The 24,112-nt window shown below is 47.2% G+C and overlaps 1 protein-coding gene across 3 annotated transcripts in view; it reads right to left on the reverse strand.

The window, feature by feature from the left end:
- The window catches only part of NBEAL1 (neurobeachin like 1), a 410,517-nt gene that overhangs the window by 18,033 nt on the left and 368,372 nt on the right, over positions 1–24,112 (reverse strand). The gene's annotated exons all lie outside the window — the stretch shown is intronic.

A 24,112-nucleotide genomic window follows, 5' to 3' on the forward strand; every position in this document is an offset into this window, starting at 1 on the left:
GTAAGCTCCGTCCAGCTCTTTGCAGGAGACAGTGGGCTGCCTGTGGCTGTGAGGGTGCTCTTTGTGAGGACCGACACGCCATGCGCTGCCTTGCAGCGGCACCATCCCGGACCCATGTTTTTCTAGAAACTGGGAAGGGAAGTGTAAAAATAAAAAGTAAAAATGAAAAATTTAATAAAATCTTCCACCAAATGTGGGAATCTTCCCACAAGCCGATGTTAGTGCTGTGAGCACCGAAAAAACACTGAGGTCGTACACTGAGGTACTCGGGGATATGGAGGGGTGGAGAGTCCTAAATTTAAATATTCAGTGCCTTTGTTCGGCTGCGCCCGTCCATATCCCAAGAGTACTCCAGTGACCCCTAGTGGATGAAAAAGAAATGAATCTACAGAGCTCAGACTACATCTAGTAGAGCCAGATCATCTATATTTCGGTAAGTCGTTGAAGGATGAAATAACAGGATTTTAATACCTACCGGTAAATCCTTTCCTCCTAGTCCGTAGAGGATGATGGGGTCCACTTCAGTACCATAGGGTATAGACGGTTCCGCAGGAGCCATGGGCACTCTAAGACTTTCAAAGGGTGTGAACTGGCTCCTCCCTCTATGCCCCTGCTCCAGACCTCAGTATAGGAACTGTGCCCAGGGAGACTGACATTTCGAGGAAAGGATTTACTTTAATACTAATGGTGAGATACATACCAGCTCACTCCTCAACCATGCCGCACAACATGGCATTCAACATAACACACGCCAACAGGCATGCAACATGCTGAAAACAAATGTACACAACTTGTGTAACTTGATAAAGCTAAATATTTATCGTGTATATAACCCTTTATGAGGTCTAAGAACACTGTACGCTATCTACGTAAGACGTACCGTAAGGGTACGCAAGTTGCGTATCGATCGCTTAGCCGTGATCGAGACGCTCAGGCGTCACGTTCACTCACGGCCAAGTGATCGCAGGCAGGCAGAATATTGGCTGTTGACTTATCGTAATGATTCGCTATAGCGTAGCAGCGCTCGGGACCACGAGGAGAACACCAGCGATGCAGACGCTCACAACGTTAAACCGTTATATCTATACCTTCAGCAATGAAATACACAGTAAACCTTAGTGTGGAGACAATGTGTAAGTGCAACCTTGTGTAACCTGATTACCTACAAAGCTGCTTGAGCGTCACCGACGCTCAGAGAATACTTAACACTATAAAGAATACACAGATACCTGGCTTAGGGTCCGAAACCTATTATATGTATTATGACTATTACTTGCAAAAAGAATCACAGTACAAAGCATACACTACAGTATAACATAAACCAACTAACCAGATAACTACACAGGAAATACAATACAATACAATTCAATTCTAATCAAGGGAAAATACGAGAGAAAGAGAAGAGAGGGAGAGAGAGAGAAATGGCTCACAGTAAGACAATATGATTACGGAGAAAACTTACGCACAAGGGGAAACGATCGCAAGCGCCTCGATATCCAGCTCCCGGTTATCAGCAATGAGAACCGTTGATGAGAGAGTGAAGTTGGATATGGTCGGCCTGCTATTTATGCTCCACACACAATACAATTCAATGGTCCCTACAATCTCATTGTTCATTGGACACAGGAATTTGGCTTCGCATTATAACAAAAGGTCATAGGTTGATTCATACAGGTGGGCTGTGACTATTTCCAACTGCTCAGGTGGGAGGGAAACTGGGTTTCCCGCCGCATGGGTAATAAAGTGCAAATAAAGTAAATGTTCATAAACTTCTTATGTCCATAACTATTCGCACGAGCGATTGATCTGCTTCAAACCAACACCGGAATATTTCTAATTAAATATTCTTCCGATGGATACTAAACACCACTGTATTACTCCTATCTGACCCTTCGTATCAAACAAAGAGGGATTCCTCTGTTCATGAACATTCTATATTAACCAAACTTTCAGAATCTATCAAAGGGACCATGATCTACAAATTACATTATTAGTGAAAATATGTAATGATTGAGTCGCACGCTACGATCGCATAAACTCTACCGTAAATACGCATACCATGCGCCTGCGGGTGCCCGCGACTGTGAGTATGCGCACGTACGGGAGAGCGTACGCATGCGCAGCACGGACCTGTGTGCGGTGCAAATATGGTAGTGTGCATAGAGATATTTTTCTGACTTTGACAGTCCACCCTTTGGCAGTCAATAATAACTGCCACTTCCTGAAAACATTTCAAAAGGAGAAAAATATATGTCAGGGGTTAATTCATTTCCATGGTTGGGTAAAGGAGGAGAGAGGAGTAGGTGGGAAGAGGGTATGACCTAGTGAGATAGCAGAAGCATGTGTGTATGGGTCCATGTTTGGGGGGTCATGTATCATCGTGCCGTACGTGTTTGTAAATCAAGCTTCGAGGTATTGCGAAGTATACATTTGAATTCCTTCTTATCCCGTGGTACAGGTCTGTGGATGGGCTGTCAAACTTTACCGAGCTCTTTTCGGATTTTGAACAAACTGGGGAGCACATTTTAGTTGATGATACATGAATGGGGGAATATGTGATTGCTGATATCTGTGCCTGTATTCCCTATACTATGTGTGTCATTACCTGAGGGTTGTAGAAATGAAGAAAAGACATAATTACGGTAAATGCGGTGGTATTCTATGTCAGGTTAATGTACATCTGTCAGTTGAAGTTTTGTTCGGTATCAGTTGAAAGTCGTCTTCTTTGCGCTGTTTTGCTCATTAAGCGTGAGCAATAAGCTTTGTCAATGCCATTAGATTTACAAAAAAAAATGTTGGGCTAGCGTAATTTTAAGAATTCTAGGGAAACTGGGGATCCATGGCAAAGTTCATCAAGTGTCCATATCTCAAGTGGTCAAAACTTCTTCTTTGGTCTATCCGTTGTCTGTATAGCGTCTCATCAACTTCCTCGTCCAAGGGGGTCTTGTTATCTTGGAGAAAAACCAGAAAAACAGGTGAAAGAAACGGACCGTAGAAATCGCATTTTCATCACATCATTGTTTCTATCGTTGGGTCGTAAATCAAATCCAAGTTAATTACAGTTTCCTCACTCCTCAAACTCATCACTCTGGTACTTTGTTTGCACCTCATTACAGCCTGCCCGCATCTAAATATCAATCCAATCGATATAACGACACCTAAGATACATAGTAGAAACTTCCCAACATCCATTATGACTCCTTGAGCCCAGTCTCCTAAACCAGAGAACCAATTTCGCGGGTTCAACCATGACACCCAACCAGTCAGCTCATTACCTACAGCAGCAAGAGTGAGATTGTGTTTTCGACGAAATTCCCACTTTAATTGGAGAATATCGTCCATCTTTTGGTCTATGACCTCTACCGGATCCTCGGTGCTATTCGTGATATAAGTGCAACACTTCACGCCGTACTGTGTTGCTAATGTAACACAATATCCGCCTGTCACTGCTGTGAGGTAATTAAGAACCATTCTATGTTGTACCAGTTCTGTTTTATAAGCCTGAAGTTCTCTTCCAGTATATCTAAACGTGTCATCATACATTTCAGTGATATTATCTAACAAATTGGCGAGTGCGGAAATGTATCTATAATTCATCACTCCTCGAGCGGTGCGAGTGAAATCTAACGCCACCAGAACCTGAATCCCGGTGGATTCATGGATCAGATCAGAGGCCGGATGCTCTAACCTTTCTGACAGTTGTCTTTTAACGAGGTGCTCGTAATGAGTGTGAGTATAAGGAGCTTGGGCACCACGGTGTATGTCTTTCATTTTATCATGAGTTACAGTCATTACTTCAGGCAATACTCTTCCAATATAACACAATCCTTCAGAGTTTGGGGCAAGCCACTTGTACGCCTTTCTCCCGCATATGAAATATGCATCATCGGGGAGAACATATGGGACGGAGAAGGACATTACCATATTACACACCTTCCATGTGAAATCTCCTAGCCCTAATTCTTCCATCTGCTTAATGCACGTATCAGGTTGTACGATATGTGCATAGTATCCTGGTGATACTTCTCCAACTCTAGTAATCCTATTTCCTAGGGTGTATCTATACCGGAAAGATTTTCCTCTACTGGCTATGTGGCGTACAAGCTCTGTATCTGTAGGCATTCTATCTGCTCTGTGTGAAAAGGTCATGGTGTGGTCGCTCCATGATACTTCCCAATTTCCCGGCTTTCTGGAATTGGAGATGTTAAAACATAATAGGGACCTATCCACGTGGTATTGGTGGAGCTTCAAACTAGGAGGGCTGGAGATATTAAACCTCCGGTCCACCGGTCTCCCACCATTTAACTCAAGTACCTCCCCTATCGTTAAAGGAAATGGTACTAGCCCTGATTTGCTATGACCCTGAGGTACTTGAGAGCATACCCAACAATCTGTTTTGTTTAATACATTACCCACTAAGGAGTGATAATCACTCAATGGATGCCGGTCCATATGGATATTAAAACTGGATTGGCATTTCTTAATGCACCCATCTTCAATGACATTGTTACAGAGCCTACAGATACAGTTTTCTTCAGCTAACAATCCGTCACAATTTCTTCTATGGTCAATGCTATCGGATCGTTTTCTGATACTCGCCTTTGCTTGTTGGTTAGGTTGATCTTGGAAAACTACGCCTCCATCTTTATCATCAGAACCCATTCCAGAACCTCTATCGACCTTGTGACAGGACGGTACCGTACGGAAGCACTCGCCGCTTGCCGCGTCCCGTCGACTGCGCACAGACTGGAAGGTCAAGCCGCACGAGGCCTGACCACATAGGGGATTCCCGCTTACCGTCAGTAACCGCCTGTTACTGACTCCACCCACTGCGTTGTGGGCGGGTTCTTGCTGCCACCACCAAACTCCTAACCTGCCGTGGTGTTTGGAACCACGGTTCTGCTCTGTATGTGCCGACGCACTGCCTTACCACAGCTGTGTGGTGCTGACGAATCCCCACTAGCCACTTGCTAGGCCTCTACCGGTAGCTGGCGGAAGGCGGAGCTTGGAGACGTCAGGTGCTTCCCTGGACAGCCGGAGAACGGGGCTAGGTTTGGCCTAACCCTGTTGGTCACAAGATGAAGCAGTCTTGAGGCAAAGATGTTTATTTGCTCAAATATAGTTCTAAAGAGAACTCTTCCCTATTGCTAGGGGCAACAGCATACAGCAAGATGTTCCAGCAGAATAAGATGGTATAACTACAACCTGGAGGCACGCAGGTCTCCTTTTTATGTCAGTTTTCCACACAGTATCACAGGGAGGTAAGCCCTCCCTGTCTTCTCCAACCAATCAGGTTATTTTACAAAATACCAATAAATCACATTTTACAAGGATATAAGTGCAATAAAACAATATCCTCCTTCCTCTGACACAGGCGTTTGGTATCAGATTAACATTCACTATTGATAAATTTATCACATAGCTTCAAAACACAATGTTTCTGTCTCATTCACATCTCCAGGCAAACCCAGTGTCTGAGACCACAACAGGAAGGCTACAATACAAACAGTCTTCCTTCCTGCATAGGTCGCTCGCATGTCAATTAAATCAGGTACATGAAACAAGTTCCAAGCCCATAAACCCAGTGATTAGCATCTCTCTCTAAAGAACTTACACATCAAAAGGTATTGTCCTTCACACCTCTCTGATAGGAAGTGGCATGCTAAGGGCCCTGTCCCATTCCCAAAGGATAAGACATGATTATTTAGACATCTATAATAGTAAGTGCATTTTCCTCTTTAAATATACAGATGACCACATCTTGAATATAAAATACAGTTAAACATGCATTCCTGCAATTGTGCATAGAGCACTACATATGACATGTTAAAACACATCATTAAACAAACTTTTAAACAGTCCGTACCCAGCGCCGTAAGTACGTTTAACAGTGACGCCCAGCGCCCATTGTCCCTTAATATGGCGCCAGGCACAAGGGTTAACACCTTCAGTGCCGCAGCCGCCATTACACGTGTGGCTGGTTGGTCTCTCCGGCCACACTCCTCCCCCCCCATTCAAGCGGGTCAACCAGGGACCCATGTCCCAACGATTTGGGTCCTGGTCCCGCAGTCCGTTGGGGTGAAGGGGACGCTACCTGGGATGTGTAGGCTCTGGCCTAGACAGTTCATCCATAGTGCAGTGGGCCTCTCTTCGTGGGTGCACAATCTTCAAATAGTCCACCTGAAGTCCAAGTTCAAGGCTCCACCACAAAAGTCTGTCCAATTCCCCCAAGGTAGGTTGCAGCCACCTAACAGGTAGGTGGTAAGTCACCACGGTGGGGGGCCGGTTACAAACAAGGGCCACCCACGGTGTCCCAATTGTGGCATACCCCACCTCCCACAATAGCAGTTTCCTGCTCAAACAGGCCACAGGGTGCTCCTGCCCATATGGCTCTTTCTGGCTCGGTACAGCTCCCAGTCCGTGCAGTGGCGCAATAGTTCGTAACACACAGTCCTGGTCAAGAATGTGCGCCATCAGCACTGGAGCGGGTACCCGAGCCTTCTTCAATGACTGGAATGCCAACTCGCAAGCGGGTGCAAAGTCCACTGACTTGGGAATGCCCTTCCTAGCCATCTCTGTCAAGGGGTTCACTACAGGACTAAAGTCAATGACAACATGTCCGTAGGGCCTTACAGGTTCTAAGGTCAGTACCGGTCTGGGTGATGTGGGTCGGGGACAGCCTCTGGTTGCCTCCACCCCCTCTGGGTTGGGCCTACCCCTGTCTCCTCCCATATGGTGCCCCAGGCACTGCACCTCCGTCATACCTATCTGGCAACTGTCTGCCCTAACTGTCAGACCTGCCCTCCAATCCTCTTCTGTCGACCTATGACTCGGGAAACCTACCCTGTCACCTAGGCCTACTCCTTCCTCCTCATCCGCTACCTGTGCCACAGTGATGGCGGCCAGACCACCAGCCTCTGGATCCTGTGTGGCATCCACTACAGGGAGGCTGCGTGTCTTCCCCGATCTACTGCGCACAGGCAGGGGACCTGCTATGTCCACAGCAACTTGCTGCAACGGTTCTCCTATGGGCAGAGGCCCAGAGACAACACAAACGCTGGAGTGCCCCGGCTGCCAACGCATGGCACCAGCCTTACATGTGGTCTGGGCGTCATCCGACATTCCAGACCAGGGTAAGCTCTGTGTCAGGCACTTCAGGGTACGGTCTGTCTCCGGGTTGCTGTCCAAAGGGGTTTCGCTGGCAACCGACACCGGTTGCACAGGAACGTTCCCTGAGGGGACCAGTTGGACACATTCCCTATCTGGTCTATCCCCTCCCACTTTCCTGGCTAACCTGTACCTTAACCCTTCCCGCCAGGTCAAACTTCCCGCCCCAACCCTGTCAAGGCCGCTGCCAGAGTGGCGCCTCATGCCTTTCGGGAATGGGTCAGAGAGTTGAGCCTCCCTAAACTCCTGCCTGTGGCCCTCAATCTCTCCTAAATTGGGACACTCTACAGGGGGATCTAGGTGGGGACTACTAGGGTCAGTCTGGTAGGGGTCAGTCATGGAAAAGTCAGTGTGGTTTCTCATACTCACCGCCGGAGTTGGCAAACCACTTGGGTCAGGAGCATCATTGGGCACCCCCACAGGATCACACAAGCTGGAACCGACATCCTCTGCGTTGCTAGGGGACGTAGGCATACCAGAGGCAAAAGGCATGCGGGGTCGATGTACTGATCTAGCCGCTGTGATCTTTTCCTCTGGGCTGGTTGATGCTGTGGTTGGCTGTGCTGGCAGTTGTCTAGCAGCTGTAGTCTTTTCCTCTGGGCTGGGCTGTGCTGGAGTAGCTGATGTCAACGGTGGTTTTGGGACTTGACTCCGGGGAATGGCGCCAACAAACATAGTGACGATCCCACCACCCAGATCATTTCCTAGGACCACATCAGTTGGGAGACCATCCATGACGGCAACTTCTCGCAACTCTGGTCCAGCTCCCCAGTCCAGGTAGACTCTTGCCATGGGGACCGCTTTTTCTGTTCCTTCTGCCAGGGTGACCGTGGCAGTGCGACCCTGCAATACTGCAGCAGGATCTATAAGGTGGGGGCTCACCACAGTGATTGAGGCCCCAGAGTCTCTTAGGCCTTCTCCCTGCAGGGGTCCCACGTGGACTGGCTGCAGGTGCCTCCACATGTTGTGTAGGGGCTGTTTGGCCATGCAGGAGACTCTCTCCGCAGAGTGCACCTGTCTCTCGCCACACTCCATCGGACTGACTGGAGGGGGAACAGTCTCTGTAGGCTCATCTCCATTCGTCAAACAAGCGATCCGGGCTCCAGCACTCGGATTTGGGGCACTAGTCTGGGGTGCTTGGGATGCAGGACAGTTCATCCTCAGATGTCCGATTTTCCCACAGCCGTAGCACTTCTTCTCCAGTCGTGGCACCGATGATCTCTGATCAGTTGCAGGGACGCTGCGGTGCGGTTGCTGGCTAAGAGCACCCGGGTTGGAAGATGCTTGTCTTTGGGGGTGATGAGCTGAAGAGGGGGGTCCCCTTGGTGGTACAGTCTGTTGGAGCTGGCTGCTGGTGGGGCGCTTCTGCCCCCGTGGCCGAATTGCCACATATTTGTCGGCTAATTGGGCAGCCATCTTTAAGCTGGGTGGCTCCCGATCTAGCACCCACTCCTTCACTTCTTGGGCGCACCTGCGGTAGAACTGCTCCCTGCAGATCAGGTCGATCAGTGCGTCCCATGTAGTGGCTTCCGAATCCTTCACCCACTTCACCACGTACTGCCGCAGCTGGTTGGCGAACTGCTCATGGGTGCTGCTAGGATTCTTGGGCAAGTCTCTGAACTTCTTCCTGTAAGACTCTGGAGTGATGAAGAATCGCTGGAGGAGGGCCTTCGCGACTTCGTCGTAGTTCCCACAGTCCTCCGTCGCCACTCCTCGATAGGCCTCCAAGGCCTCTCCATGCAGAGTGGGCACAAGGTGTCTCACCCACTCTGACTTGGGTAGATCGTGTAGTTTGCAAGTCCTTTCAAAAACTTGTAAATGTCCATCAATGTCCCCATCACTGTCTGCAAACTTGGCAAACTGAATACGTCCTGATCTGTGGACAACAACTGACAATGGCTCCCGGGGTACCACGGCCTGTGGTGCCCGCTCATCACGCCACATCTGGATGATGATCAAGCGCTCTTGCTCCGTTGCCCTTTCCCCCAATTCCGCTAGCCGATCTGCTAGGGTATCCGGGCCGCCCCCCCTGGGATGTCGGGATCCTGGCCCTGCTAGGGATTGCTGGGAAACATTGCTGCTGTGAGAGAGGGCGGGGCTTGTGGTTCTCACCGGTTCCTTACGAAGGTCCACTGTTGGGCTGTCCTCTGCGATGCTGACGCCGTCAGTGCTTTCCACCTCCGCCCGATGAGACTCCTCCACGCTCCTGAGCGCCGCCTTCATGACGCTTCTGGACGCGTTGGAAGGGATATCCACACCCTTCCCCTGGCATACAATCTCCAGATCCTCCTTGGACATTCCGCTGAATTCCGCCATCTTGTGCGTTCTCCTGCGCTGCAGTTACTCCTCTCCTGAGTAACTCGGCTTCTCCAATCGGGTGATGAAAAGCCGCCTGGGACTATCCCACTGCTGCCACCAATTTCTGTGACAGGACGGTACCGTACGGAAGCACTCGCCGCTTGCCGCGTCCCGTCGACTGCGCACAGACTGGAAGGTCAAGCCGCACGAGGCCTGACCACATAGGGGATTCCCGCTTACCGTCAGTAACCGCCTGTTACTGACTCCACCCACTGCGTTGTGGGCGGGTTCTTGCTGCCACCACCAAACTCCTAACCTGCCGTGGTGTTTGGAACCACGGTTCTGCTCTGTATGTGCCGACGCACTGCCTTACCACAGCTGTGTGGTGCTGACGAATCCCCACTAGCCACTTGCTAGGCCTCTACCGGTAGCTGGCGGAAGGCGGAGCTTGGAGACGTCAGGTGCTTCCCTGGACAGCCGGAGAACGGGGCTAGGTTTGGCCTAACCCTGTTCGTCACAAGATGAAGCAGTCTTGAGGCAAAGATGTTTATTTGCTCAAATATAGTTCTAAAGAGAACTCTTCCCTATTGCTAGGGGCAACAGCATACAGCAAGATGTTCCAGCAGAATAAGATGGTATAACTACAACCTGGAGGCACGCAGGTCTCCTTTTTATGTCAGTTTTCCACACAGTATCACAGGGAGGTAAGCCCTCCCTGTCTTCTCCAACCAATCAGGTTATTTTACAAAATACCAATAAATCACATTTTACAAGGATATAAGTGCAATAAAACAATATCCTCCTTCCTCTGACACAGGCGTTTGGTATCAGATTAACATTCACTATTGATAAATTTATCACATAGCTTCAAAACACAATGTTTCTGTCTCATTCACATCTCCAGGCAAACCCAGTGTCTGAGACCACAACAGGAAGGCTACAATACAAACAGTCTTCCTTCCTGCATAGGTCGCTCGCATGTCAATTAAATCAGGTACATGAAACAAGTTCCAAGCCCATAAACCCAGTGATTAGCATCTCTCTCTAAAGAACTTACACATCAAAAGGTATTGTCCTTCACACCTCTCTGATAGGAAGTGGCATGCTAAGGGCCCTGTCCCATTCCCAAAGGATAAGACATGATTATTTAGACATCTATAATAGTAAGTGCATTTTCCTCTTTAAATATACAGATGACCACATCTTGAATATAAAATACAGTTAAACATGCATTCCTGCAATTGTGCATAGAGCACTACATATGACATGTTAAAACACATCATTAAACAAACTTTTAAACAGTCCGTACCCAGCGCCGTAAGTACGTTTAACAGTGACGCCCAGCGCCCATTGTCCCTTAATATGGCGCCAGGCACAAGGGTTAACACCTTCAGTGCCGCAGCCGCCATTACACGTGTGGCTGGTTGGTCTCTCCGGCCACAGACCTCCATGGTACTCTCGCCGGAACAGACTGCTCTGATCAACATCATGGTCAACAGGAAAATCCGGATCACAGTCTCTTGGGGCAAGTCCATCTTTGAGGAGGAGACGAAGAAGAATGAGAAGGAGGAAAAATACATTTGAGGGAGAGGGGATGGGAAGTGGAGAAAAACAATAAAAGGGAGTGGGGAGTCGACAACAGCTCTCGGTCTTCAAGGCTCAGGTGCCGCCTCAGTCCTCCTGGAACAGACACTCCAGTGATACAACCTCTACCGTCTGTTCCTTATCACGGGACTTCTCTGGATCAGCAACCTTCTTGCAGTGGGATGAATGGACCCAAGTCTCTCTCTCAGCAACCTTCAATGCTGTCGTGCTAGTCAATAAGACCTGGTATGGTCCTTCCCATCTGTCAATAAGGCAACCTGAGCGTAGAAAATTTCGTATCATTACATAATCCCCAGGTTCAATGTCATGACAACTACTATCAGGTAGATCAGGAATCACCAACTTTAGATTATCATTTTGATTCCTTAACTGTTTACTCATGTTAATCAAGTACTTTACAGTTACTTCATTGTTACATTTCAAATCATCCTGAGGGTTAATCATGACATGCGGTTGTCGACCAAATAAGATTTCAAAGGGGGACAGATTAAGAGGGGACCTGGGAGTGGTTCTGATACTGTACAATACAATGGGTAAAGCTTCTGGCCATGTCAATCCTGTCTCTGCCATCACTTTACTTAATTTATTTTTAATAGTGCTGTTCACTCTTTCGACCTTCGCACTCGCCTGTGGACGGTACGGAGTGTGCAGCTTGCTATCAATTCCCATCAACTTACACATTCCTTGAAAGACATCACCTGTAAAATGGGTACCCCTATCACTTTCGATTATTCTAGGGATACCATATCTACATACAAATTCCTGCACAATTTTCTTAGCTGTAAACATAGCGGTATTTGTAGCTGCAGGAAATGCTTCGACCCAATTCGAGAAAACATCTATACAAACAAGTACATATTTCAAATTCCGACAAGGGGGTAATTGAATGAAGTCAATTTGTATTACCTGGAAAGGGCCGCCGGCAGGTGGGATATGGGATGGTTCTGTTGGTATTGCCTTTCCAATATTCTTTCTCAGACAGGTAAGGCATGACATTGCTCTTTTACTCGCATGAGAGGAGAATCCTGGGGCGCACCAATAGGCTCTTACCAATTTGCACATTCCCTCCTTGCCTAGATGAGTCAGCCCGTGAGCTGCTTCAGCCAGACATGGAAGATATGCTCTGGGGGCCACTGGTTTACCATGTCCATCCGTCCAGAGTCCTGAGGACTCTTGGCCACATCCCTTTGCCTTCCAGACTGCCTTTTCCTGTGTGGAACACAAATTTTGCATTTTACACAACTTCTGTGTGTTGATGGTATTGAATACCATCAGTTGTGTGGTGTCTGTCTGTATGGGGGTAGCAGCTGCTAACTTAGCAGCTTCGTCTGCTCGGCTGTTACCAAGTGATACCGGGTCTTGGCTATATGTGTGTGCTTTACATTTGATAACAGCCACTCTGTCGGGTTCCTGTATCGCTGTTAGAAGCCTTTTTATGTGAGCTGCATGCGCTACCGGTGTACCAGCTGCCGTCATGAAATTTCTGAGGCGCCATAGGGCTCCGAAATCATGGACTACCCCGAATGCGTATCTAGAATCGGTGTAGATATTGGCTGACTTACCCTTAGCCAATTCACATGCTCTGGTTAGGGCGACCAGTTCAGCAACCTGGGCTGAGTGAGGTGGGCCTAGCGGTTCCGCTTCTATGGTGTCTTGGTCATCTACGACTGCGTATCCAGTACACAAGTCTCCCGAGTCTGACTGTCTGTGACAACTACCGTCCGTGTAGAACGTGAGTTCTGCATCTTCCAGTGGGTTGTCACTGATGTCAGGCCTTGCGGTAAAATTTTGGGTCAAATATTCCATACAATCATGTGTATCTTCCTTTGTATTAAATCCTCCTTCCCCAGCACTCTCACCTTCCACCCTTTGTGCCTGACCAGGCACACCTGGGAGATATGTTGCAGGATTTAATGCACTGCATCTCCTTATGGTGATGTTTATGGGGGCCATTAGTGCCAATTCCCATCTTGTAAACCTCGCTGATGAGACGTGTCTGGTTTGGGCAGAATTCAATAAGGCTGATACCGCATGTGGCGTATGGATTGTGAGGTTGTGGCCTAGCACGACATCTTCGCTTTTTGTCACTAGCAATGCTATCGCAGCGACGCTTCGCAAGCATGTGGGGAGGGATCGCGCTACCGTATCTAGCTGAGCGCTGTAGTATGCAACTGGCCTGCTGGCATCACCGTGTTTTTGGGTTAGTACGCCTGCCGCGCAACCAGCACTTTCTGTTCCGTATAGTTCAAAGGGTTTCCCATAGTCTGGCATACCTAGTGCTGGTGCCTGCGTTAGGCACTGTTTGAGTCTCTCAAATGCTGTTTCGGACTCGTCTGTATGCGAAATCCTATCAGGTTTGTTCGAGGAGACCATTTCCTGCAAAGGTAACGCTAAAATGGAAAACCCTGGGATCCAATTACGGCAATACCCACACATTCCTAAAAACGTTCTGATCTGTTGCTGGGTTTGTGGCAGGGTCATGTCTCTAATTGCTTGGATTCTATCAGCGGTCAGGTGTCTCAGTCCTTGTGTTAGACAGTGTCCCAAATATTTTACCTTAGTTTGGCATAATTGCAACTTGTCTTTGGACACCTTGTGTCCGGTGTCTGAAAGATGAAACAGGAGCTGTTTCGTATCCTTCAGAGATGCTTCCAGTGAATCTGAACACAGTAATAAATCGTCCACATACTGTATCAATACTGATCCACTGTCTGGTTGAAAAGACTGTAAACAATCATGCAAAGCCTGAGAAAATATACTTGGACTATCTATGAAACCTTGGGGTAATCGAGTCCACGTGTATTGGACTCCTCTGTATGTGAATGCAAACAAATATTGGCTGTCAGGGTGCAGAGGTACCGAAAAGAAAGCGGAGCAGAGGTCAATAACAGTGAAAAATTTGGCAGTGGGAGGGATTTGCATTAGGATGACAGCTGGATTTGGCACTACGGGGAACTGACTCTCAACTATTTTGTTAATCCCCCTTAGATCCTGCACTAGCCTGTAACCCCTCCCCCCACTCTTCTTAACAGGGAAGATGGGACTATTGGCAGTGCTGGACGTTCTTACCAGAATGCCCTGTTGTAGCAAGCGCTCTATTACTGGGTAAACTCCTAACTCCACCTCTGGCTTTAGAGGATATTGTGGGATTTTTGGAGCTATCCTACCATCTTTTACTTGTACAACTACTGGTGCTACGTTTGCCATTAATCCAGTGTCCTGTCCGTCTTTTGTCCAAAGTGACTCTGGTATCTGAGATGTCATCTCTTCTACTTGGGATGGATTCCTATTTGTCATAATGGTATGTGACATTAATTTTGATGGGGAGTCTAACATGTCTCGCACCTCCTGAGCGTGTTTCTCAGGTATGTCCAAGAATACACCTTCAGGAGTACAATAAATGACGCACCCCATTTTACACAGTAAATCTCTTCCCAGGAGATTGGTTGGTGCCGATGCAGCCAGCAAAAAGGAATGCTTGGTATGCAAAGGCCCTATTGTAATCTCGGCTGGTTTGCTAACAGGGTAGTGCTGGACTACTCCTGTTACTCCCATGGCTGGAATTGTCCTACCAGTGGTCCTCATGCCCACTGTCGAATTTATCACTGACTTGGCCGCCCCTGTGTCTACAAGAAAGTTTAAAGTTTTACCAGCTACATTAATTGCGACCTCGGGTTCACTTTCAAGGTTGGCAATCAATTTCACTGGCTGCAGATTACAGGTATGGCCACACCCCTATTGGGTATGGTGACCTCCCTGAATCCCGCTGGCAGCAACTACTTGTGAGGGAGATAGCTGGGAACTACCAGAGGCATGCCAATCTCTGTTCGGGGGATATCTTTTTGTTTCCCCTGTATGTGGCTCATAACTCCGTTTCTGCGGACCCTGCTCCCAATGTCGTGTGTTGTGTTGTTGTCTAGGGGGTTGGTATGATCTTTGCGAATTTTTCGCTCTACAGTCTCGTGCATAGTGCCCCTGTCTTTGACAAGAATAACATGTTATCATAGTTGACTTACCCACAGGGTTGGATGGTACATACGCAGGCTGCTTTGTGGTCAGTGCCTGTATACTTACTGACATTAGCTTATCACTCTGCGACTCCCTGTGTCTGGGGATGTTTCTGTCGTGATCAATAGCAGCCTCTCTCAAAGTGGACACAGACAGACCTCGCCAACATGGTTGCGTGGTCTGTACCCTTGCCTTTAATGTTTCCTTCAAACCATCCATTAGTACAGACACTGCTATTTCTCGATGGTTTGGATTTGTCCTAATGTCCTCTATACCAGTGTACTTTGCCATTTCTAATAGTGCCCGGTGAAAATATTCTGCAGCTGTTTCTGACTCTTTTTGTTTAATGGAAAATATTTTGTTCCATTTAACAACTGCTGGGAAATGCTCCTTTAACTGTAAGTTTATCCTTCTTACGTTATCTTTGTTGTACACATCTGTAAGAGGTACATCCAGATCTAGTCCACAATCAGCTAAAAATTGAGCTGAGTCGACATTGGAGGGTAAACAAGCTTTTAGCAATATCTGCCAATCTTTATTATTGGGCTCTAAAGTGTTTCCTAAGTCTGTGATGTATTTTTGGCTGGCAACTAAATCTTTTCTAGGGTCAGGGAATTCAGACACTATGGTCCTTAATTCCATTCGGGAAAATGGAGTGTACATGGCAATGTTCCTTATGGGAGTGGCTCCTGATACATCTGTTTTCCCATTGGGAACTGCTATTACCCTAACAGGAGTAATTCTAACAACCTCATTCTGTGTAGATTCTACAGGCTGTGGTGAAATAGTCTCAGCATAATGCATGGTGCCGTACTTACCAGTTGATATGACCTCACCTATCCCTCCGCTAGGGGCCTTTACTAGTCTCGTGGGTGTTGCTGTGCCTACTGTGGTCTCTGCTATGGTGGCTGCTAGAGAAAGCGCTGAAATCGTTGTCGCTTCGTCCTCTTGATCACACTCCTGGGGAAAGTTCAAAACAGGGTACAACTTGCACGGGTTAATACTTGCATGGGTTAATGGGTTAACATTATCATTAACATTTACACCGTTACTAAGTGATTTTGTGTTACCCCTTAGTGCGTCTTTCTCCGTAATCAACTTCTCTCCTGATATATACGGTGGCGGCGGGGCCGTGGCAATTAGTTTTCTGTTAGAGCCAGATCCTGCCGCCTGAGCCAAACCTCTCTGTATCTCACCTTCCTGTTGCCACAACTGTAAATAATCATAATGCTGAACTCGTCTCTTTGTTGATTTTATGAGACATATCCTCCTCCTTAAATTTTGTAACACCTCTGGGCTGAAGCTACCTATTCTTGGGAATTTCTCCCGGTCTTGTACCGTCATTCTCTCCCATTCATCACATAAAACCTCTGTGTGACTTCCATATTTCTCACACATGATATACCTGGCCGACCCAATTGGTCGGACCACTGAATCAACCCGAACCGAGGTTGATCGCCCCCTACCTGAACAACTGGCCCCCATAACTCTGCAGGCGTTGCTTGCTCTACCTCTGATCTCTATATCAAGGTCTTCAGCGAACCCTTACAGAAAACCAGATTGTTCACAATAGGCCGACGGTGGCGGTTTACCGAGTACCCCACTCACTCGCCCACGCCGACCAATACGACCTGATCACACCGATATGGTGCTGGCGTACTCGACCCAGGGCACCTATAAAAACCGTTGTTTACTGGAACATGTGAGGGTTATCCGCAGAACACTTACTCTTTCCAGTAAAGGTGAGGTTTGTCAGATAGTTCCTGAGTGACCAGCGAACTTCCCTTCTTGAAAAATAAAAAATTACACAAATCACGTCAGAATGTACAAATAGCGTTTGTGACCCCTTTACTCTAATGGTACTAGGTCAGATTACTAACTACTGTACACAATTACGTGCGGTCCAGTCGTTCAGTACACAAACAACTAAGCTTGTGTACAGAAAGACCAATGGAATCGAAACTTACGACTGCGAATTCCTTCAGCCAGAGCTTGTACGGCCTATATGGGTCTTGCACCAACCCTTCTCGGTGTTGTGCCTCTGAACTGTATAGCGGACTTCCCTGTTTACTGTACCTGGACCTCCTGGTCTGTTATGACCTCCTGGTCTTGTTCTATACTGGTCCGCTATACTCTAATGCTCAAATATTATGTTTAACCAAGGATGCCTCCCTAGCCACCGTGCACGTCACTTACACGCGTGTACCTCACGAGTACTCGACTTTTCTTGTGGTTCAACCTTTAAGTTATATAAACTTATGTAATACAAAAACACTCACTCATCACATGTACACTTTTGCTTCTATTTCTATTTCTGCGCAGAAATTTTTCTTTAGCCCAGCTGTGTTACCAATTAGGAGCAGGATCTGTTAATTTAAATTTTGGATTTCCAAAAATAGACTTGCGTTATTTATCGCCTGTGGCGCTATTTACCGCTTTGCGTTACTTATCGCGTTGCGTTAAAAATCAACTTATCGTGACTTGAGCTACGTGGGCGTAACCGGACGCTCCGTTGCGTAATGTACGCTGCGTGCGTCCGCCTTTGTATTGCGTACACAAGTCTTTTGTTAGGGACACGTGTACGCAAAGCAAAGATCCACCGTAACACAATTTATACTTTTATCAATGTAGATGATCCCTGGTCATCTACCACACAACACACTGACTTCGCCTTATCTCCCAGGCAAAACTGTGTGTTTGTCTATCTTTTAACTATATTACCTTTACTCTTAAACTATGAAATAACGGCAAATCTTTTTTTAGCACTTCTATCGACTATAAAACTGGCAGACAGGAGAGTGATATACGAAAATGAAAAAAGAAAAGAAATGCAGATATATGTGTGCGTGCGTGTGTACGCAAGACAGAAAAATACAGTTTTAAAAGACACTAGCGTTTTGTTCTTACCTCCGGTTCCCGGATTCCTTCAGCACTCTTTTATCTAAGCGAAGCAGACGCTTATCCCGTCAGCACTACGAGACAACCTCCCGCCCTTTGCTGAGGGATAATGTCTGCTGATCTACCTAGTGCAGATATGTGAAGGACAGGACGAGCCGCCAATTGATAAAGCTAAATATTTATCGTGTATATAACCCTTTATGAGGTCTAAGAACACTGTACGCTATCTACGTAAGAAGTACCGTAAGGGTACGCAAGTTGCGTATCGATCGCTTAGCCGTGATCGAGACGCTCAGGCGTCACGTTCACTCACGGCCAAGTGATCGCAGGCAGGCAGAATATTGGCTGTTGACTTATCGTAATGATTCGCTATAGCGTAGCAGCGCTCGGGACCACGAGGAGAACACCAGCGATGCAGACGCTCACAACGTTAAGCCGTTATATCTATACCTTCAGCAATGAAATACACAGTAAACCTTAGTGTGGAGACAATGTGTAAGTGCAACCTTGTGTAACCTGATTACCTACAAAGCTGCTTGAGCGTCACCGACGCTCAGAGAATACTTAACACTATAAAGAATACACAGATACCTGGCTTAGGGTCCGAAACCTATTATATGTATTATGACTATTACTTGCAAAAAGAATCACAGTACAAAGCATACACTACAGTATAACATAAACCAACTAACCAGATAACTACACAGGAAATACAATACAATACAATTCAATTCTAATCAAGGGAAAATACGAGAGAAAGAGAAGAGAGGGAGAGAGAGAGAAATGGCTCACAGTAAGACAATATGATTACGGAGAAAACTTACGCACAAGGGGAAACGATCGCAAGCGCCTCGATATCCAGCTCCCGGTTATCAGCAATGAGAACCGTTGATGAGAGAGTGAAGTTGGATATGGTCGGCCTGCTATTTATGCTCCACACACAATACAATTCAATGGTCCCTACAATCTCATTGTTCATTGGACACAGGAATTTGGCTTCGCATTATAACAAAAGGTCATAGGTTGATTCATACAGGTGGGCTGTGACTATTTCCAACTGCTCAGGTGGGAGGGAAACTGGGTTTCCCGCCGCATGGGTAATAAAGTGCAAATAAAGTAAATGTTCATAAACTTCTTATGTCCATAACTATTCGCACGAGCGATTGATCTGCTTCAAACCAACACCGGAATATTTCTAATTAAATATTCTTCCGATGGATACTAAACACCACTGTATTACTCCTATCTGACCCTTCGTATCAAACAAAGAGGGATTCCTCTGTTCATGAACATTCTATATTAACCAAACTTTCAGAATCTATCAAAGGGACCATGATCTACAAATTACATTATTAGTGAAAATATGTAATGATTGAGTCGCACGCTACGATCGCATAAACTCTACCGTAAATACGCATACCATGCGCCTGCGGGTGCCCGCGACTGTGAGTATGCGCACGTACGGGAGAGCGTACGCATGCGCAGCACGGACCTGTGTGCGGTGCAAATATGGTAGTGTGCATAGAGATATTTTTCTGACTTTGACAAACTATAAAGAACAAACTGCAGGTAAAGTACGCACTGGGTCGGGTGCCCAGCATCCTCTATGGACTAGGAGAAAAGGATTTACCGGTAGGTATTAAAATCCTGTTTTCTCATACGTCCTAGAGGATGCTGGGGATGACATCAAGACCATGGGGTCTATACCAAAGCTCCAGTACGGGCGGGAGAGTGCGGATGACCCTGCAGCACCGATTGACCAAACTTGAGGTCCTCATCGGCCAAAGTATCAAACTTATAAAATTTAGCAAATGTGTTTGACCCTGACCAAGTAGCTGCTCAGCAAAGTTGTAATGCCGAGACCTCCCGGGCAGCCGCCCAGGATGAGCCCACCTTCCTAGTAGAATGGGCCTTCACCGACTTCGGTAACGGCAAGCCTGCCGTAGAATGAGCGTGCTGAATTGTCCGTCTGATCCAGCGCGCAATAGTCTGCTTAGAAGCAGGTCACCCAATCTTGCTGGGAGCATATAGGACAAACAGAGTCTCTGTTTTCCATAACCGAGCTGTTCTTGCGACATAAATCTTCAAAGCTCTAACCACATCTAGAGACTTTGACTCGGTGAAAGTGTCAGTAGCTACTGGCACCACAATAGGTTGGTTTATGTGGAAGGACGAAACCACCTTTGGAAGAAATTGTTGACGAGTTCTTAATTCTGCCCTATCTTCATGGAAGATCAGGTAAGGGCTCTTGTGAGACAAGGCCCCCAACTCAGACACCCGCCTTGCGGATGCCAAGGCCAAAAGCATCACCACTTTCCAAGTGAGAAACTTCAATTCTATCTCCTGCAGAGGTTCAAACCAATCTAATTGAAGGAACTGCAACACCACATTAAGGTCCCATGGTGCCACTGAAGGCACAAATGGAGGCTGGATGTGCAGAACCCCTTTCACGAACGTCTGAACTTCTGGAAAGGAGGCCAATTTGTTTTTGAAAGAAAACTGATAAGGCCGAAATCTGGACCTTGATTGACCCCAATCTAAGGCCCACATCCACACCAGCCTGCAGAAAATGGAGAAAACGTCCCAACTCAAACTCTTCCGTAGGAGCCTTCTTGGATTCACACCAAGACACATATTTTCTCCAAATACGGTGGTAATGTTTAGACGTTACTCCTTTCCTGGCCTGAATAAGAGTGGGGATGACTTCCTTGGGAATACCCTTTCGGGCTAGGATCCGGCGTTCAACAGCCATGCCGTCAAACGTAGCCGTGGTAAGTCTTGATACACACACGGCCCCTGCTGTAGTAGGTCCTCCCGAGGAAGAGGCCGAGGATCTTCTATGAGCAACTCCTGAAGATCTGGATACCAAGCCCTCCTTGGCCAGTCTGGGGCAATGAAGATTGCTCAAACTCTTGTTCTTACTATTATTTTGAGAACTTTTGGAGTCAGTGGAAGTGGAGGGAAAACATATACCGACCGAAACACCCACTGGGTCACCAGTGCATCCACTGCTATTGCTTGAGGGTCTCTCGACCAGGAACAATATCTCTGAAGCTTCTTGTTTAGACGAGATGCCATCATGTCTACTTGCGGAACTTCCCAAAGACTTGTCACCACTGCAAAGACTTCTTGGTGGAGGCCCCACTCTCCTGGATGGAGATCGTGTCTGCTGAGGAAGTCTGCTTCCCAGTTGTCCACTCCCGGAAGGAAAATTGCTGACAGAGCTCTTAAATGTCTTTCTGCCCAGAGGAGAATCCTTATCACCTCTGCCATTGCCGCTCTGCTTTTCGTTCCGCCCTGCCTGTTTATGTACGCGACTGCTGTTACATTGTCCGACTGGATCTGCACGGGATGATCTTGAAGAAGATGTACCGCTTGTAAAAGGCCGTTGTAAATGGCTCTCAATTCCAGAACGTTTATGTGAAGGCAGGCTTCCTGACTTGACCATTTTCCTTGGAAGCTTTCCCCCTGTGTGACAGCTCCCCAGCCTCGGAGACTTGCATCCGCGGTTATTAGGACCCCAGTCGTGAATCCCAAATCTGCGTCCCTCTAGTAGGTGAGAACTGTTTAGCCACCACAGGAGCGAAATCCTGGCTTTGGGGGACAGGATTATTTTCCGGAGCATGTGTAGGTGGGATCTGGACCACTTGTCCAATAGGTCCCGCTGGAATACTCTGGAATGAAATCAGCCAAACTGTATGGCCTCGTAGGCCGCTACCATTTTCCCCAACAACAGAATGCATTGATGGATCGACACGCTTGTTGGTTTCAATATTTGTTTGACCATTTTCTGGATTTCCAGAGCCTTTCCACTGGAAGAAATACTCTCCGTACTTCTGTGTCCAGAATCATCCCTAAAAAGGACAATCTTGTCGTCGGTTCCAACTGCGACTTCGGAAAATTCATGATCCAACCGTGTTGTTGGAGTATTGACAGGGAGAGTGCGATGTTCTGCACCAACTGCTCCCTGGATCTCGCTTTTATCAGGAGATTGTCCAGATAAGGAATTATATTGACTCCTTTTTGACGAAGGAGGACCATTCATCTCCGCCATCACCTTGGTGAATACCCTCGGTGCAGTGGAGAGTCCGAACGGCAACGCCTGTAACTGGTAATGGCAATCCTGTACTGCGAATCTCAGATAAGCTTGGTGAGGAGGATAAACGGGAACATGCAGGTAAGCATCCTTTATGTCTACTGACACCATGAAGTCCCCCTCCTCCAGACTGGAAATCACTGCCCTCAGGGATGCCATCTTGAACTTGAACCTTTTCAGATAGAGATTCAGATTTTTCAGGTTTAAAATCGGTCTGACCGAGCCGTCCGGCTTCGGAACTACGAAGAGGCTTGAATAAAACCCTTCTACTTGTTGTGACAAGGGTACCAGGAGAATGACCTGATCCTGACACAATTTTTGAATTGCCGTTGTTACTGCCTCTCTTTCTGGAAGAGAAGCTGGCCAGGTCGATTTGAAAAATCGGCATGGGGGGACGTCTTGAAACTCTAGTTTGTACCCATGGGACACTATTTGTAAGACCCATGGGTCCAGGCCAGATTGAATCCAGATCTGACTGAAAAGTTTCAGACGTGCTCCCATTCGAGCGGACTCCCGCAAAGGAGCCCCAGCATCATGCTGCAGATTCGGCAGAAGCAGGGGTGGACTTCTGCTCCTGCGATCCGGGAGATGCTGCAGATTTCTTTCCTTTTCCCCTTCCCTTACCTGCAAAGAAGGGGGAACCTTTGGCCTTTTTGTATTTGTTGGGCCGAAAGGACTGCATGTGAGAGTGATGTGTCTTTTTCGCCGGTGTAGGAGCATAAGGCAAGAATGTTGACTTACCTGCGGTAGCCGCCGAGACTAAAGCATCCAGCCCATCTCCAAAACAAGGCCTCACCTTTATACGGGAGAGCCTCCATATTTCTTTTGGAATCTGCATCAGCATTCCACTGGCGAATCCCCAACACCCTCCGAGCCGATACTGCCATGGTAGCGGCTGTTGAACCCAAGAGTCCAATATCCTTCATAGCGTCTAGCATGTATGCAGCAGCGTCTTTGATATGACCTAACGTTAGGAGTATCTCGTCTCTATCAACCGTGTCAATTTCCGATGACAAGTTATCTGACCATTGTTCGATAGCACGACTCACCCATGCGCAAGCAATGGTGGGTCTGAGTAGCGTACCATTGGCCACATAAATAGATTTTAACGTAGTCTCCATTTTGCGGTCTGCCGGCTCCTGTAGTGAAGCCGTCCCAGGTGCAGGGAGAATAACCTTCTTTGTTAACCTTGCACTGTCTAACACCGGGAATGACTCCCATTTTTTTCTGTCCTCTAAAGGAAAAGGATAAGCAATCTGAATCCTTTTGGGAATATGAAATTTCTTTTCAGGATTCACCCAAATTCCCTCTGAAAGAGTATTTAGCTCGTGGGAAGGAGGGAAAGTTACCTTACATTTCTTTTCTTTATAGAAATAAGCCTTCTCCTGAGGTACAGTAGGGGCTTCCGTAACTTCTAAGACCTCCTTTATAGCAACAATCATATATTATACGCTTTTTGCCAATTTGGGATCTATCCCCCTGGAATCACTATCGTCGACACAGGAATCAGAGTCCGTGTCGGTATTAGTATGTACAATGTTTGCAAACGGTCTCATATGTGACCCAGAGGGGTCGCCTGCAGATGAGAAAGCAGAACCCTCAAAAATCACATCTTCCACTGATTTTCTCCCGGTTTCTGCATGAGACTCAAACTTATCCAATCTCCTACTGATATGATTCATTTCACACTATCACGTATTTCTTTCACTCATTCAGGCTCGTGGTGTGTCGGCAGCGCCACCACATTACAACTCTGTGTCCCTAAAATGGCACCCTCAGGGGAAGAACTCCCTGCCTCAGACATGTCACACACGTGCCCAAACACACCACAGACACTCCGGGGCTTATAGGGGACAGACCCACAGTAAAATCTGTCAGAGGGGCACAGATAGGATTTGCCAATTCACAAACCCAGTGCCAGTAACACAATGCCTGTGAAACATAAAATGCCCTCTGACATGCAGCGCTTTTTTATAATGTCAATAACAATATAAAGCACCAATTTCACTGTGCCCCCCCTTGTTTTGCACCCCGATACTT

The sequence above is a fragment of the Pseudophryne corroboree genome, chromosome 7, assembly GCF_028390025.1.
Source record: "Pseudophryne corroboree isolate aPseCor3 chromosome 7, aPseCor3.hap2, whole genome shotgun sequence".
Taxonomy (NCBI): Eukaryota; Metazoa; Chordata; class Amphibia; order Anura; family Myobatrachidae; genus Pseudophryne; species Pseudophryne corroboree.